Below are 19,160 nucleotides of genomic sequence, written 5' to 3'. Positions count from 1 at the left end.
TTTGAATCTTCGAGCCTATAAAAACAAGAAACAACCAAAACGTAGTCCGGAACAAGAAGCATCGATCAGGCCAAGGGTTCGAAAGCTGTACAATACGATTCTTGCTGGAAATTTGAACTGCATAATCATGGACGACAAAACCTACGTGGAACTCGATTACAAATCCTTGCCGAGACCACAATGTTATACGGTGCGAGAAGGGCAAGTGTTAAACCAGTCCGAGACATCGATTGAAGTCGAAAAATTTGGTAAGGAAACTATGGTCTGGCAAGCAATTTGTAGCTGCGGTAAGATTTCAAAACCCTTCATGACAACTCCTTCAATGAACAGCGAAATATACATCAAGGAATGTTTACCAAAACGACTTCTACCCATGATTCGAAGCCACAAGGATCCTGTTGTCTTCTGGCTAGATCTTGCTTCTTGCAACTACTGGAAATCAACGGTAGAATGGTATACTACCAAAAATGTCACTTTCGTCCCAAAAGACATGAATCCACCAAATTGCCCACAACTTCAATCAATTGAGGACTTTTGGGCATTAACGAAGGCACATCTAAGGAAACATGTCTCGGCAGCCGAAACCATTCAACAGTACGAAAAAGATTAGAAAAAAGTGTCAAAACTTGTCGCAAAGAAGTCTGTACGGAATTTAATGAGAAACGTTCGCAAGAAGGTGCGCCAGCTAGTCTACAATGGCTAAGTAGCAAATGTTGAGAATAATATTCGGTTGTTGTAGTCTAATATTATCAGTATATCGAATAAAATTGGAATATCTAACACTTGTGAATTATTTACAGCGAAATCAAAGTGCGTCCATACTTTCTGGGACAATCTTTATATAATAGGGCTGAAAAGTCACCACTTGTGGCTGAACACCCAATTTAAATCTTAATAATTTAATTTTAGTTTATATTCCAATAAATAGTTATTAAAAAAACTAGCTTCAAACAAATGGTTTGACCGTAGGTAGGGTGGAAACTGGCTTAGGTTTGGCATCAAGCGAAAATGACATAAGTAGGTGAAATCTGTTTGGTGCACACATACACACACACACATACACACACAGACATTTACTCAGTTCGTCGAGTTGAATCGAATGGTATATGACATGACGGCTGAAAAATCGGTTTTCACAGTGATTGCTTAGCCCTTCTTGACGAGAAAAGTAAGAAGGTTTTATAGCCACAAGAAATTATATGATTGAAGAAGTGATATGCAGTTGCGGTTGATCATGTTAGGTACTTGTCTACCCCGGAATTATGATTTCTATTTTTAAAATGGCAAAAGGTGATTTTCACCTTCAACTTGTTCCTTAGATAAATAGTTTCAAAGCTTTTATTCAAAAAATAAAATCCATAGCTTACTTCAATGCAAATCATTATTAGCATGCTGAAAGACACCGAACGAGTAATTCTGTTGACAATGTGTTTTAGAGACAACGACCGAACGTAGATAAGCGAACACCGGTTTCATTCCGAGTAACTTGTGTTAAAATGGGAAACGTGTGTGAATTGTAAAGTTTAGAAAATACTTGACGGTGGTTAAGTCATTATATCATAAACAATGTTTCGAAAAGCCCAGACACTCGAAGGAAAGTAAACTCTACTTTTTATTCTGAGCAAACTAGGGTAATGGTAGCTTCAATGATCTTAGCTCCCATAGTCATATATACCATAAACATCGCATATATTTAAACCATTGGATAGAGTGAGATATGCTATCTCTATTATTCGAATTTTCGCTTTGCCGTAACACAAGTAGTGTCCACTTTTCGCAACAATTTTGCTGTGATATCGTTTCCTAGTTCCAAAGCAAAGGTATTGGTTCCGATTGTCTTATGAGATGACTATTGGTACAGTTCCTTCCCCTCCCTTGAACTGATTTTTATCAAAACATTTATTGTGTCTCTTTACTCATCCAGATAGAACCGATAACCGACAACATCAACCAATGACACATCCCATTGCCAGTGACATCGGGCTGGATGATTGCCGGTTTCTGCTTCGGATTACAAGCATAGCACACACTGAACACTAGCGTATATTCGAATAACGTACTAGAGTGCATACTCAACCAATTGGAAGTATAGTAGTCTCACTAGTATGCAGCCACCCGAACGGGGCACTATGTTCGACAGATGTCCGCGAAGGTGTTAGTGTACATATTATTGTTTATCGGTAAATTCTCGCGCTTCTCATCAGCTGATTCAGGTGTGCGAAGCCCGTTGAAGAACTGTTGAGTGACTCGGTTATACGCGGGTGGGATTGATTGCCATCAGTGTAGTGAGCTACCTGTTCAGTTCAGATCTGGGCTTGATCTAGTGCGGTTTGGTTGGTTGCTCTGATTTGTTCCTCGGTTAAACGTCGCCACTTTGAAGCAATTGTTTGGAAGTGTTTTTTTCTTTCAAATTGACCGGGAGTTCCATAGAGAGCGAATGTTGCGGTGACAAACTGTTGTTGGAGTAAAAGTAACCGGTTGTCTAAACTGATTCGGTGCGCAGTGCATTCTGAAGGACACATCTAATAAATAGAAAAGTGAGTTTTTCTGTTTTAATCTAACCCGTATTTTATATAGAAATAATGAACTTGACAGTAATGCGGTTATCGCTATTTTACTGATGTAGTGAAGGTGCGTTTAGTGATAGGATTTAGGGTTATGTGAGAGCCAATTGGTTTGAGAGTTTGGCCTGAAGTAAAACGGTATTTACGAAAAATGCTCAGAAAATCACGAAGCCGCAGGTGAAAAGTTGAAAAAATCAAGTTATCGTTTTCAACTCGATTCTTATCTCTACTTATGAACTACATATTCATAGTTTTTGTTGGAATTGTTCAATATTTATTATATTTTAATTTGGGGATTCGAACAGTAATTTACTGAGTTATTTAGTTGGCTGCGAATTGTTTTTATTTTATTGTGTTCTTCAATAATGCGGTATGAAGAAAAAAGAAGACGTAATAATACTACTAAAGTGCCACAGTGACAACATTTATCCGAAATTTTGTCAAAAAATTCAAAACATTTAGTCCGAAATGTTGACAGCTCGTTTGCCCGTTTGGAATAAAGCTAACATTTCAAACGAACAGCTGTCGTCACTCTGATTTTGGACACTCTAGATACTACTACTACTTTTCGATGCTAAACTACTACTTCCCAATGCAGAACTTTATGTTGTAAAAATCCTCGTAGCCGAACCATTAGTGAACAGGACAATTGCATGGCTAGTGTGCTGGAAAATTGCATAGCTACGTGCTATTGACCAAGAATCGTTCTATGTTGAGGATCGAACATACGACAAATGGTTTGCGATACCAGCGCTTTATACTTTGAGCCACCGATCCAGAACAACAAAAAGCAAGAAGAATCTGATAATTGATTCAAAGTTTAATTAATATCACAATATAACATTATTTTTTGGTGATAGAATAACCAAAACCTCAAGTTTACACACGGAACCACCCGCGATCCCATTTCAACCAGAATATTAGTTGATTTTCTGAATTCGATTGGTTAAAATTTGGTACAACTAATCGATTGTTGTTTTAACTGAACTGTCATTTTTGTTTTTCGATTAGCAGAAACGATGGTTGAAACAACTAATTCAACTGTTTGAAAAAAAAATGCTGTCAATTAGTGAGGACACATACCTTTCAATTTCAACAAATATTTTAGTTGAAATAACTGGTGTTGTTATTGGAACAAAATTCTGTTAGTTGAAAAATAAATTGGTTTTATTTGTTTGTTTGTTTTGAGATCAGTAAAGATCTAAATTCTAAAAAAATACTTCTGATTCGATCGGAAATGATTGATGTGGAAAAATTATTAAATTTACCTAAAATGATGCCTTCAAACGGTTGAACTAAAGTTATGCACTGATAATTTTAGTCAATTTATATGAGCTTGGGTGCGTCAACCGCTGGTAATTGGAATTTTGCGACGGCAATTCAAACGCGCCATTGAATCGCAGCGCGTTCTGCGTGTTTAAAACCCTTCGCTCCTGATACTTTTATAAATTATATTCATGTCAAAAAGCGTTTTATTGCTAATGCATGAACATCATCATCGGTATCAAACAGCTGGAAGTAAAACAGTCTGCTGGAAGTAAATAATGATCGAATTTGAAGCATAAAATTTCTGCGCATACCTGAAAGATTACGAGATGATCATTCATAAACATTTTCTAATTTGTCACCAAATCTTTTTCATCTCAAACAAGGTTAACTTTATCACAACACCGCTGTTAGATAAACACTTGTTATCATAAAATTCTTAAGTCGAATGAACACAATTTCACCAAACGCTTTAACCATCGATGTTGTTTTCATTGACATTTTGAAGCGACGCGAACAGATTTCATCTAAAAAAGTTGTTGATTGATTGCAATTATTGTTTTGCTTTCAACTGTCTCCGGCATTTGACAGCATTCAAAACAACATGTTTTTCAACTACTTGAATATATGCAAATCAAAAACCATATTAGTTGAATCAAAAAGAAATTAGTTAAATCAACTATCGCAAAAATCAAAAACTGCGATATCGCAATTTTATGATCGAAGGGTTCTCCGTGCACGAACTTGCAAATGAAAGTAATGAATGGTTGGATTGTAATTATCTCCAATGATCTTGGAAAACTCTATTTGAGAAAAAAATATATTAACATTTCAGTTCTAAAAACAAGAAAAAATGTGCTTAATCCATCTAGCAGTCAAACGATACCATTTTTATCAATCCGTGTTTGTTTGTTGCATGAATATTCTTCGGTGTTTTTAGTTTCCATTAAATTATTTTAATGACCGTCGTTTTAAAAGAGAAACTGTATGAAACTATAAAATTATTCCTTTGAATTTAAACGTGTGACAATCGATTAAGCATTCCATGAGATGCCGAAGTGAGTTTCACTTTAGAGTTTTTGGTCATTATGTACGGTACTTCCAAAACCGGTATGGCCATGAATTAATATGACATATAAATTGGAATGATTTGAGTCCAACTTTGAAGGTTTTTTTTATATCATCGTATATGACGGTTTGAATTTTTAAAAACTCTTCACCGTGTAATTCCAGAATCGGAAGCTGGAACTGATTGAATCTACCAACTTCAAGTCTTTCAATTTGAATTTTTGTTTATGAACTTTGTTTTGTTCTTCTTTGAGAAAACGATTGAGTTCCTCTATTCCCGATGCTTTCGGTAATGGAATTCGGAAATCGGTGTCGGTGGCCCTTATTACCAGTGTCACTACACGGTGAAAACCATATGAAGTGACTGTGACCCTTATTATGAGTATCACTTCACGGTGCACGGAACCCCTCGCGATTTTGAAACTACCAAAATATTAGTTGTTTTTCTGAATTTGATTGGTTAAAATTTGGTTCGACTAATCGATTGTTGTTTTTCGATCAACAGAAACGATGGTTGAAATAACAAAAATTTTTGGTTGAAAAAAGAATGCTGTCAGTTAGGCAATACACACACCTTTCAATTTCAATAAAGATTTTAGTTAAAACAACCGACCTTGTTTTTGATTGAACAGTTATGTGAGTTGAAAAACAAATCGGATTTAGTTGTTTTAGATATTACAATTAGTTATTTCAACTTAAGCAAAGTTATTGATTTTGAATGTCAATAAAATATTCCTTATTGATATACGTTCTGATTTTTTAAATGAAAATTCGGTGTGTTAAGATATATAAAAAATATGTAATATTTCATATAAATAATGTATTATATTATGACGTTATAAATAAAAGTTAATGTTGTTGTAGTTCTGCGCGTAGTGCTTCTACGCACTGAAACCGGTGGTCATGTACAGAACTAAGGCATCAAATTAATTGATTTCTATGATTGGTAACTGATTTGCGAAAAAACTAGTATATCAATGCAAAGTCTAATGAAATCCTATGCTCCTAAAATTTATTTTTAATTTTTAGTTTTCGGTAAAGGATCACACTCATATCCTATCAAGCCAAGTATTATTTTTAATGAAGCTGAAAAATGATATTACCTTTCATCTATCGGTATTATAAAACCTTTCTCAGCCCTTACTTTATATTAAATGAATTATTCACTGAAACCATTTTTATTTTTGTTTTTAATATACTGTCTTTTAGTAGTGCTGGTGTCAACGAAACTTTCTAATTGTGACCACTATATTACTTACGAACAAAATGCACCGAATGCACTGAATTTTATTTTTTTAACCATTGCAACTTACAGTTTCAACAGATGATATGAATGAATATTAAACATTTTCAATTTAATCACTTTGTTCATACAATTTTTGTACATGACTTGAAGATAACATGATGCTTATTCATTGACATGCATTTTACGATGGAGAATCAAGTTGATTGTAAGACCAAAATTCAAACTCATACAATTCACTGGGTTCTACTTTTGCTTAAACACGTTTTGTTAATTGCAATATCTCTAACGGCCATCATATCTGTGCATAGCACTTTTATATCAATCGATAGATAATTTATCATCACATTAATATTCTGACAACTAGTATTATGATAAACATTAATTTACTATCATTCAAAAGTTACTCTTCACGAGTTTTACAAACGTATAGTATGCGAATTTCGTTTGCATGAAAATGTTTAAGAAACGCGTTTGAATTTCAACTGAAGTAATGGTTGATTTTCCATTGCGATTTCTGTTTTGCTTGGTGCTGTTTTTGACATAAGAGAGCATTAAAAACAAGATATTTTCAGCTACCTCAATATGTGCAAATCAAATAGCAAATTGGTTGAATCAACTAATTATTAGTTAAAACAACAACTGCAAAAATAAAAAAAATTGCGAGGTCGTATTTTTTTGATTGGAGGGTTTTCCGTGTGGAAATCAAATGAAGTGAATGTAGGTCCTTATTGCGGAAGTCGCTTCAGAGACAAAAGTAATTACTTGGATGAACTTGATGTCATTATGAACATCACGCCACCAACATTTTGTGAGAAAAATTAGTTTTTTCCACCACAGTGATCACTTCATTATGCGTGATACTGGTAATAGGTAAAATCAAGTGAAGTGATATGTGAGTGGAGTGAAAGTGTAAGTGGAAGTGAGAATGGTAATAAGGGCCAATAAAATTCACCTAAGAAAATGTAAACCATTTCATTTGATTCGAAATTTTTGAAAATCGTTTGAGTTTATTTGGTGATCGACTATGAAAATCTGCAAACCCGACAACCCCGAAATAGACATTTATACACTAATCATCCTGTATCTCCTGAACTGGAAGTAAGATTTGATTAAAATATCTTGAGACCTTTCATTTGTATCTTAGATGTAGGTAATCGGTTCAGTAATCTCTGAGATCTCTCTCTCTCTCTCTCTCTCTCTCTCTCTCAAACAAACACACACACACACACACACACACACACACACACACACATTTGTTCAGGTCGTCGAGCTGAGTCGATTGGTATATGACATGACATATGGATTTTTTTTCTAAGGTTCGAGCGATTTCTATACCTATTTTTTATATTTACAAAAAAAGAGACCAATGAAGAATGTACAATAACATATAATGTCGGATACTTTAATTGGTGCATTTTTGCAATTTGTTTCATGCTTATCAGTTCATGTTGAACTGATACCTCCGACATGACGGTTCAACATAAACCGCTAGACAGACGTCAAGTTATTGCTATGTGCACCTAGCATAAATTAGGGGGTAAAAATTGTTTGCCCCTCAAACTTACCGTAGTTCTCTACCTATTTGATAATATTTCAAATATTTAAATATTAGATATAGAAAAATTACGTGATAGAAGGCTTGAATTACTACATTTTTATACCGAGAATTGTAAACCTCGGTAATATGAAGTTTTTGCCAATATTGGTCATTTGGTGAACGAAAGTCGCTTTTGAGAAATAAACATCTGTAGACATAATTTCTTGTGTTCACTACTCCAGGCATATCTTTCATAATAAGCAAATAGATCTGCCCGACCCAGGTGGAAGGATGATTCGCATAAGCTTACAATTGAAACCAAGCGCTTTACTTAAGTGATTTTCTTCTTTCGCGCGTTCGGCGGCTTAGCATTTCAATGTCAGCAGCAGCGAGCAATTTAGTACTGCGGGGGAAAAATACCAAATTGTTACGGTTCGACGACATTGACTGAAAGTGAAAGATTGTCGTACAAATTACTCCAAGCACAGGTTAGTCTCCATTAGGTTTCCGCAAGCTTTCGGGATTAGGTATCACACTTTGTTGCAGTGGATTAATCGGTCACTAACAGCGGTAAATGTTCTCGGCTCCCCATTGACACTGACGATGCTCCGATAAGTAGTATTAGAAATAATCGTGTTACAACTTGTCAGCTGGTAACAGGCAACTAGAGAGGCTTTGAGATAGTATTAAGTATGCAGTGTTTAGTTTCCATTGAAGTACTTTATCAAACAATTCCAACATTTGAATAGTGGCATGGAATCTGGATTCGGCATAAGTATTCATATACTCTACAAAATATTATCTACACACTCGAGTCGCCGAGTTAAGTATACATTCTGTAGATAAGTTGTAATTAATTTTGCACAATGTTGCATTTTTAGTACCAACTCGTTCAGTCAGTCGCCGCTTAGAATAATTTAGTTGAACATTGCCTCGTCGCTGTGTAAGCGTCATCTTCCTCGTTCGACAGTAAATGATATTACTTATTATCCCGCTTTTGAATGAAGTCATTTAAAACAATCTAGTTTGACTCGATGAGAATAAATCTACAATGAAATTTTACTTTTTCTTGTACTTCTTCTTTTCATTTCTTATTCCATTCTTTGAATGGTGCCCAGCTAAGTATCGCTAGTATAGTAATTCGCTCAATCGATCCTACGACTGTATGATAAGGTTGTCCCATTGTTCGAATTACAATATATCAAACATCGAGAGACAGAGATTAGACCATTTTCATCGTTCGTCAGAAATGTGGCAACCACAAAGTGATATTTTATGTGGTTATTTTTTTTCGAACGACTATCCCCCGAGGAGCGAACGTAGTTTCAAGATAGGAACAAAAACGATTGTTTGTCTCATAGTCCCAATCAGAAAACAGTTCGCTTTTAATCCAATTGTACTTGTGAACTTGAAGACAAACTCCCACTACCTCTTTGCGCACATGCTCTGATTATTTGATACTTGAGTTATCATCATATATACGAAATGGTATATGATGTTTTTACTACTGATACAGGCATTCAGTGACAGCATACAACAGCGCCAAATAAATTGAAAGAATAGTAACCTTTTAGTGTGTTTCCTTTTTTTCTATAGAAAAGATGAGTAATTACTGGAAAAATCAATTGATTGTTATATACCGTTTGACTCAGCCTGACAAGATCGAATAATGTGTATGTGTATGTAATGTGGGTGTATTTCAAAATTCTTTGACTCATTTGAAAGCTACCTTTGCATTTCTGATCAAGTTTAATTGGAGACCACGGTTCGGTTCAGAGAAACATTTGCTAAAGTGACGTAACCGATGAACCACCCTTTTTCCAATTCGCTCATTTTTCGCGGATATGACATAACCAATTCATACAATCTTAAGTTCTCGTTTAAATGCCATGATGGGGTTTTCGGTCGAATTTAAAGAACAAATGCTAGACACTTCCAGTTTCGGAGCTATAATTATAAAAGTGAAGTAATCGACAAACATCACTTTCTTCTATATGCTCACTTTTCTAGTAGATAACTCATTTGATCTTAGTTCGCTTTCACATCTCATCCAAGTCAGTCGATAAAACAAAACCGCTTACGTTCGGGACAGAAGAAACCAAGTACAGTATTGTGTAGTGAACAATAGAACGACCTCGAAATGAGTGAACCAAACGAACAAAAGCTACCGCCGACACGAAAGAATACAATTGTTGTTGACTTCAGGCAATGCAAAATTCGACCTTCGATACGAGAACTTGAAGGTTTGCTTAAGGAGCAAATGCATCTTGACATTAAACGTGTGCATTTACTTCAATGCAATAAGACAAATAATGTTGTTTACATCCAGTTTTCTAAAGAGTTGGATGCAATTCAATTCGCAAAAGACAATAACAATGTGCGTTATGTGGAGCACGAGAACATTAAGTACAACATTCCAGTATATATGGAAGATAGTGCTATAGAAGTGCGTGTGCATGATCTTCCCTCAAGCATCACTGATTCATATATTCGCAAAACTATGTCCTAATACGGAGAGATTCTCTCTATCGAAAAAGAAAAGTGGAAGAATTTTCCCCCGGTATTCTAAATGGCGTACGTTTGTTACGCATGCGCTTGAAGAGGCCAATACATTCTTATGTGACTTTCGGTCAAGATACAAGAATTCCGTGCAAATCACTGGTGCTTCCTTCACATAAACCCCAAGCAACCCCAGTACACCTGTGACATCCGCCAACAACAATGAAGCATCCCCTTCAACGAAACCATCAGTATCCCCTATAGAACAAAGTACACCAGCTGCAGTTAACAACTTACCCTCCAACCAACCAAAAATTGCAACCAATGTACAACAAGGTGCATCTACAGCAACTATCAACGAAAAGAAGACGGAAATCGACAACAATACCATCGATGCGGCAATAGATGACGAGACGAACCACGAACGAAGTGCCCCTCAATCCTCGCAGGAGGGAAATGGAAGCTCCTCTCCCCCTAGAAAAAGGGTGACAACGAGATCCAACTCAAAAAAAAAAAATCAGAAATCGGCTCAATCGGCCACATAAAGCTTGTGCGCAAATAGGCCTGAATAAAAACATATTTTAAATAAAAAAAACTAATTTGATTTCGACAATCTTAAGCTGAGCAGACGTACTTTGTGATCTAATGATTCTAGGTTGAAATTGCAAATGTTACAGAGTTTTTGTGATCTATTTTTTTGAATTTCAAGACATGAAGTTTTTAAATCGCACAATTTTACATGTTGTCGGGTGTAAATTTGCGCGAAGAACGTTTTTCCATTTCTGTGCATTTTAGAATTACATCTTCTTAGAAAATTTTCCCCCTAACTATTTAAAATTCTGATTAAATTTTCCTATTTGAATAATGCCATAATTTATTTTTGTTCCAAATCTTCCTCAAGCTCCGTAAAGATTTCCTTAAAGAAATAAATATTGAAATTTATTGAAGAATGTGGTATTGAACAACACCAGTAACAACATGTAGGGGGAGTGGAGGTAAGCCCATCATCCCGGAATTACAATTTAATCAATATAATATCTTAATATAGGAATATATCAACAACATATAAGAGAAGGGCTGGAAAAATTGGTTTGTTATTTTATCAACCAACGTGCTTCAAATGAACTTATTTAATATTGAGATGTTTCAACCATTACGGGTAAAACCGCCACTCACTGGAGGTAAGACCTCCATCCCTCGAAGCTAGAACGACATTCAACCTAAATAACCTCGGAGTTCTGTAGAGTTCTAATTTGAGGCTAAGTCAATCATATTATCCATTTCTGTTTCCTGAAGCATTGTAATGTTTTTAAATGTTTTTGATTCACAAATGAAAGTAAAATACTTTCCACGGACTACTGCATCCTTGACAAGATTTAACTGTTGTCGGTTCCAATGGTTAGTTTTTCTTTTGTAGTTCCGTGGCATCTGTTGAAAAGCTTCAGTCTTAATCAGCACCATTAAATAAATCAAACACCATAGCGGTCTTACCCTAATAAGGCACACACTCAATCGTTATCACGCTTTTGTTCAAGCTCACCATTCTTTAAGCCTAATTTAGAACAATAGAGGCAAAGGCAAATATTCTAGATAGTTTGAAATGGGAATAAATTGTGACCTTTATACGCTTAAGCTTTTCCGCAGAAAAATGATGATGCTCTTTTTTTCTTTTTCAATTTTACTTGACATTTGAAAGCTTACAGTGAGTCCAATGTTTTTCGAAGCGTTTAAAATCCTGTGTTAATAATTGCTAAAGGAACAGGTTCTTCAGTGAAACACCTAGGGTGACTGGCTTCCCCCCACCTCGCCTACAACGTAGCGAAAAATTCAAAGCAGTCAAAGTCTTCTGTCGCCTAGTCATAAATAAAACATTTTATAAAAGCCCGATTTGATTGCAACGTAAAACTGTTTGCATTTATCGGTGTACGGCGCCCAGTAGATCTCTCGATGCCAAACCGGTAACATTGTGCATCGCGCATACATGTACAGAATCTTCAAGACTATTTTAAAATACGATGTAGCGATGTGGTAATTGTAGAGTTAAACACAAAATCTAAGTTTCTGAAACATTTTGGGAAGCACAATGTTAAAGCAACGCCGATCTCATGGTGATAACAATATTAGTTATTTTTTATTGATCAGCATACTTAAATGTAACTTCATAGCTCAATACTAACTATAAATGTATTGTAGTTTTACGCATTTCATATGCGAAAGACCATATGGCCCAAGTCGAGGTAAAATGAACTTACAATAATAATAAATGCAAAAATCGTGGATGTATAAAAAAATATTTCAAGACCTATTTTGACTTCCTGGTAGCATCCCAGCAATAATGGTAGATTTAAGTATCTGACAAAGGCGATGCAGAAAGCTATGATTCAAATTATTCCAGGATAGTGATCATTGTATCTTAAACTAGTGAAATTGTTGGTGCTTTTTCGATTACGGGAACTGAACTGCTCCTGTATCGACTATGGACTCTATGCACATTATAAAGACTGTCCCAGAAACTATGGACGCACTTTGATTTCGCTGTAAATAATTCACAAGTGTTAGATATTCAGATTTTATTCGATATACTGATAATATTAGACTACAACAACATAATATTATTCTCATCATTTGCTACTTCAGAACAAATTGGCTCGAATGGCACGTTCCCCTTGATATTTGGAGATTTCTTGCGGACGTTCCTCATTAAATTCTGTACAGACTTCTTGGCGATAAGTTTTGACACTTTTTTCCAATCTTTTTCGAACTGTTGAATGGTTTCGGCTGCCGAGACATGTTTCCTAAGATGTGCCTTCGTTAATGCCCAAAATTCCTCAATTGGTCGAAGTTGTGGGCAATTTGGTGGATTCATGTCTTTTGGGACGAAAGTGACATTTTTGGTAGTGTACCATTCTACCGTTTATTTCGAGTAGTAGCAAGAAGCAAGATCTCACCAGAAGACAGGATCCTTCGGCTGTGGCTTCGAATCATGGGTAGAAGTCGTTTTTGTAAATATTCCTTGATGTATATTTCGCTGTTCATTGAAGCAGTGGTGATGAAGGGTTTCGAAATCTTACCGCAGCTGCAAATTTCTTGCCAGACCATAGCTTTCTTACCCATTTTTCCGACTTCAATCGATGTCTCGGATTGGTTTGACACTTGCCCTTCTCGCACCGTATAATATTATAATATTGTGGTCCCGGCAAGGATTTGTAATCGAGTTTCACGTAGGTTTCGTCGTCCATGATTATGCAGTTCAAATTTCCAGCAAGAATCGTATTGTACAGCTTTCGAACCCTCGGCCTGATCGATGCTTTTTGTTTCGGACGTTTTGGTTGTTTCTGCTTCTTATAGGTTCGAAGATTCAAAGGTTCTTTTGCACGAAGAACATTTGACTTCGAAGTGCCCACTTTTTTAGCCACATCCCGAACTGAAACCTCCTTCTTTTGCTCGAACGTCTTCAGTATACGTTCATCCAACTGAGGGTAAGCAGGACCTTTTGTTCGACCCGTTTTCGGTTTATCCTCAAAGGTGTTATCCTCACCGAACTTCCTGATTGCATTTGCACGACTTTTTAACTTACTCCTTCCATTTTTGCTATCTTTCTCAGTGACAATCCGCGTTCTGTGACCATTTGTACACAATTTTTCGACGTTGTTCCGCTGAAAGTCCACGCATTTCGAAACAAACTAATGAAAACGAATAAACAACTGCACAAGTGGTTAGAGAAGAGTGTAAACAACAGCCATAAAAATTGACAGATTCTGAACCATTGCGAAATGGCAGCGGTTTTCGGTTGCGTCCATACTTTCTGGGACAGTCTTTAGTTAGGGACTGTCCATAAAAGACGTCACGCTTTTTTTGACGATTTTCGACTCCCCATCTCCCCTTTGTCACAAATTGTCACAGAAGCAAAGACCTGCCACCCCCCCCCCCCTATGTCACATTCTCAATATGTATGACAAACCATACAAATATGAGGGAAAAATCGATGCTGTCATTAGATTAAAAAATGTCCCTAAAACTACAAAATCATAGGAATTATTTTATTAATATCAATTAATTAAATTAACAAAAGTATTTGGTTGGAATTGAGGAAACATATAAATCATCTGTTTTATTCCTCCTAGGGGTACACAGATATATTATTGTTTTAGGTAAAGAATAATATTTCCTTAGTGTAGCATACAGGGCTGAGAGAATAAAGACCAAAACCTCATCAAAACGAGCTTTTGAGCCGGAGTATTTGAATTTTGAATCACATCGATCAATATCGGTACTGATCTTCCGTCACACAATGGGTAGTGATTTTGAGCTAAAATGATTCTTGATTTATGTAAGTTCAATCATTGGATGATTCGATAAGTTTTGATGTTGGTGGAGGAAAATCACATATGATCAAGATAAGACATGACATGATCCACGTCTGAAACCGTTGATCTCCCAGCCTTTTTCAAATGGAGTACAATTGAATAAACTGCATCAGAATCAGATAAGAGAAATTCTGATGATATACTATTATCAATGCTAGAAAATCAAATTACTGAAAAAAATGTCAGTGCATAACTTAAGTTAAACCGTTTGAAGGCATCTATTTCTTTTATACTCATATTAGGCAAAATTTATCAATTTCGCTAATTTACTCGCTCCTCCGTGCACTTTTGCTGATCACAACAGAAATGATTTCCTGCATCATTCATTTCCGAATTTACAAGAAGGAGCTTTTACATCAACAAATACACGTTTTTCCATAGAATGTAAACGTTTATTGTGGAGATTTTTTCAGGAAATAGGGCCAAGCAGTAATATAATTAGGTATTTCAAAAATGCGCTCATTGAAAATATTGGACGTCACATTCCAAAAACCTCCCCCCCCCTTCTCCCTGTCACAAAAGGTCACGTTTTATGAAACACCCTCCTCCCCCTTGAGGCGTGACGTCTTTTATGGACAGCCCCTTATAAGATGACAAAGATAAATCTAGAATCTGATTTCTACGAAATAGTTTGAGCTTTAGAAATTTTGTAGCCAATAATTACTTCATTGAACTCAACTACTTTTGTACCAAAACAGCCTTGCGATTAAGTTTAACGGAAATTAGATACGAAATTTTGGGTTTCGTAGAACTACCACGAAACATCAAATGTTGTATTCGATTGTATCAGTATAATAATTTACACAGAATAATGTACTGGATTTATCCATTACTCAAAGTATGCTTCGAATATTCATGAATACTCTTATTTGCTCAATCAATCCGACATGGGTAATAAATCATTTCAAAGTGCTAAGTGGATGGCCGGTGGATCTTTGACGCACCGTCGTCCTATAATGGTTAATTTCCTTTGCCTAAATGCAATAGTAATTTTGAAGCAAGCTTTGGGATGTGTCATAAGCTAAAATTAAAATGGTCGATAATGTGCTTCCAAGTGAGTATGCTGCTAACTGCTAACTGTTATAACTTTGGGATAATTCTAGGAAGATAAAATTCCTTTGTAGTTTCAATATACAAAATGTTTTGTTGGTAAAAATTCGAAGAATTTTGACAAAACTCAATTTGATATTCCTAACATAGTCCGTGGAATTATGGATGGATTTTGAGTTTACGAAGATATAAGATTGATTTCGTTTTAGAGAGAAAATTTATTTTAGAAATTGAATTGAATATTTTACCATTTACACATTATCGCCATCTTCTATTTCTTAGCGTAGTAATTATCATTGACAATTAGCAAGGACGGAGATTCGACAATATAGCGCCAGCATAAGAGCCGCAAATTGCCACAACTATCTAATGAACGGCTTCCGACAGCAGACTCGCATTCATCTTTCTACAGCACCATTGGAACAATTCGGTGGCGAAAATATAGCGATTCAAGGTCTATTCTTACATTTTAAATTTTTGCTCCACATTGAGATTTGATTCACATTCCTTGGAAATTAAAATAATGTTCATAAAACAGCAAAAAACACTTATGAAATGTTCACTACTCTGCTCCTAATTTCATCTCAGTGGATTTTTATCCATCCTATCGTTGTTCCTTTATTCATCCTATAAATTAGCAATGGCGACAGCAATCAAAACGAAATATTTCACTATTACACTCTCTGGTTCAAAATGTCAGAATTCTTCTTAAAAACGGCCTAATGTCAACTATGAGACAATATACGATATTTTTAGAACCAGTTTGAAATCGACAATAGCTTTTATAATCATTTTAAAACATTTCACAGTTTGGTTCAGGTAGGTTGTAAAATATTATTCATGTTCAAAGTAATGATGAGATGGAAATAGGAGCTCAGATGAAATAGGGAGCCGTTACCCTACACAGGTAAAAATATTTTGCAGATTTACTTCTATTCTCATGCACGTATTTGGGGCAGGAAATTGATTATAAAGTTACATCACAGTTTTTTTTTATTTTTCAATATACTCAAAAAGTTGAACTTAGCGATAATTTTAGTCTACAGTCTTATCCATTGAAAAATCAATATTGTTCAATATAGCTTTACATCGGTTATGGTTTTCAATCAAGTCTTCGAATCAACTGCTCTTTATTTCAAATTAGTATTGATTTACATACCCTGCAATTTCATTATTTTCTCCTGTGTATATGTTTTTTAAGCGCTATCAATTTCATACATTTTTTTCCAATTTTTGAACAAATGAACAATTTCCGAGTTACTACAATTCGAAGGTAGTACATGCAAAAAATACATACGCCCTGTTTAAACATCAGTCTTGAGTCGATTTGTATATTCTTCGCGTGAAAAATCAACATGCAAAGTTTCATCCAAATCGGATGCTGATTGTGCCATCTTTTCTGTTTTTAGTTGGCATTTTGGCACGATTTGTTCGTTCGCCATACTCCCCAGATTTAACCCTTTCAGACTATCATTTGTTTTCATCAAAGTCTCTCACACTTGTTGAGCAACATTTCACTAGTTAAAAAGATGTTGAAAAATGGTTTGATTTACTCTTAGATCTCTTGATTGATTTGCTCTTAGATCTCTACCATGGCGTAACCCGTCAGTATTTCTACCTTACAGTGAGCGCTGTCGTTTTCTCGGTGTGGACACACTAGGCAAACTATATTCTACTCAGTCAATTAAAGTTCTACCAAGAAGGCTAGAGCGCGGAATTTCTTGCGATTCGACTTTCAAAGAACGGAGTATGGTCAGAATAAAACGATTAGGGCGATGTGTAATGAATTGAACAGTGTGTGTCTCTGTATCTAGTGTCGTTTTCAGGAACAACCTTGATAGGCTCAGATGGATTATAAGTTGTATTTAATTAGTTTTTAACATTTTTATCTAAATGTAGTCATTAGGCTTATATTTGTGAAAATTTATTTATGTAAACAAGTTTGTGTGGAACGTTACGAATATGATGGGTTTTTACGCGCGGTTGATGACTTTCAAGTTGATTTTCTCCATCCTACCGAAACTCTATTGGGATCAATATATGTCAGATGATTAGAATTGCATATTTACTGAAATTTTACATCTTTCAAAGTACGCCCCGAAGTTTGAAGCAAAGTGCAAAATTTTATCTACGTGGTTTATGAGCGATCCCTAAGATGAGGTGGCTAACATAGAGATCCGGAATTAGTACCGGTTTATTTGAGGCTATTTTGAATGTTAGAGACTACAATGAAACGGTTGCTAAAAGCCGTGACTCATCTTAATATCGCATATTTGGTTACGATTGTGAATCGGCACGGTCTATTAAGTGACATTTAACGATGTTCGCTACTAATAAAATCTTTCGAAAATGATCAACGATTAACTTTCGCTCATTGTGAAATCGAAACTAAAAATTTTCATTGGCGTCTACAAAAGTTTGGTTCTGCCGAAATAATGGAAATAGAAAATAATTTTTTCCAACACGAAAATAATCATTTTGCTTGAAATTAGTGTAAGTGATTTACAAATCATTATTCAAGTTGAAATTCGTTTTTCCTCCCTACTGCTCTAACACAAAGTTAGATCGCGAAAAATATTTGATGCTTTGTAGTTAAGACTGTCCAAGAAAGTATGGACGCACTTTGATTTCGCAGTAAATAATTCACAAGTGTTAGGTAATCAAATTTTTCTCGATATACTGATAATATTAGACTACAATAACAGAATATTATTCTCAACATTTGCTACTTAGCCATTGTAGACTAGCTGGTGCACCTTCTTGCGAATGTTCCTCATTAAATTCCGTACAGTCTTCTTGGCGACAAGTTTTGGCACTTTTTTCCAATCTTTTTCGAACTGTTGAATGGTTTCGGTTGCCGAGACAAGTTTCCTAAGATGTGCCTTCGTTAATGATCAAAATTCCTCAATTGGTCGAAGTTGTGGGCAATTTGGTGGATTCGTGTCTTTTGGAACTAAAGTGACATTTTTGGTAGTATACCATTCTACCGTTGATTTCGAGTAGTGGCAAGAAGCAAGATCTCGCCAGAAGACAACAGGATCCTTGTGGCCTCGAATCATGGGTAGAAGTCGTTTTTGTTAACATTCCTTGATGTATATTTCGCTGTTCATTGAAGCAGTCGTGATGAAGGGTTTCGAAATCTTACCGCAGCTATAAATTGCTTGCAAGACCATAGCTTTCTTACCAAATTTTTCGACTTCAATCCATGTCTCGGACTGGTTTAACATTTGCCCTTCTTGGACCGTATGACATTGTGGTCCCGGCAAGGATTTGTAATCGAGTTTCACGTAGGTTTCGTCGTCCATGATTATGCAGTTCAAATTTCCAGCAAGAATCGTATTGTACAGCTTTCGAACCCTCGGCCTGATCGATGCTTCTTGTTTCGGACTACGTTTTGGTTGTTTCTGATTCTTATAGGTTCGAAGATTCAAACGTTCTTAAGCACGAAGAACATTTGACTTCTAAGTGCCCACTTTTTTGGTCACATCCCGAACTGAAACCTCCTTCTTTTGCTCGAACGCCTTCAGTATACTTTTATCCAACTGAGGGTTAGCAGGACCTTT

General features: G+C 35.8%; 1 protein-coding gene across 3 annotated transcripts in view; it reads left to right on the top strand.

Moving 5' to 3' along the window:
- The first annotated feature begins 2,138 nt into the window (after positions 1-2,138).
- LOC131434747 (high affinity cationic amino acid transporter 1-like) overlaps positions 2,139-19,160 on the top strand; it is a 64,992-nt gene continuing 47,970 nt past the window's right edge. Inside the window, exon 1 of one of the 3 annotated variants that reach the window (XM_058601827.1) lies at positions 2,139-2,537. The gene's annotated coding sequence lies outside the window, so the exon portion shown is untranslated. The remainder of the gene's footprint in view (positions 2,538-19,160) is intronic. The other 2 variants (XM_058601824.1, XM_058601826.1) reach the window with 2 other exon arrangements.

This window comes from Malaya genurostris, chromosome 3 (assembly GCF_030247185.1).
Source record: "Malaya genurostris strain Urasoe2022 chromosome 3, Malgen_1.1, whole genome shotgun sequence".
NCBI lineage: Eukaryota > Metazoa > Arthropoda > Insecta > Diptera > Culicidae > Malaya > Malaya genurostris.
Note: the sequence above shows the minus strand (reverse complement) of the source record. Positions and strands in the feature narration are given on the sequence as shown.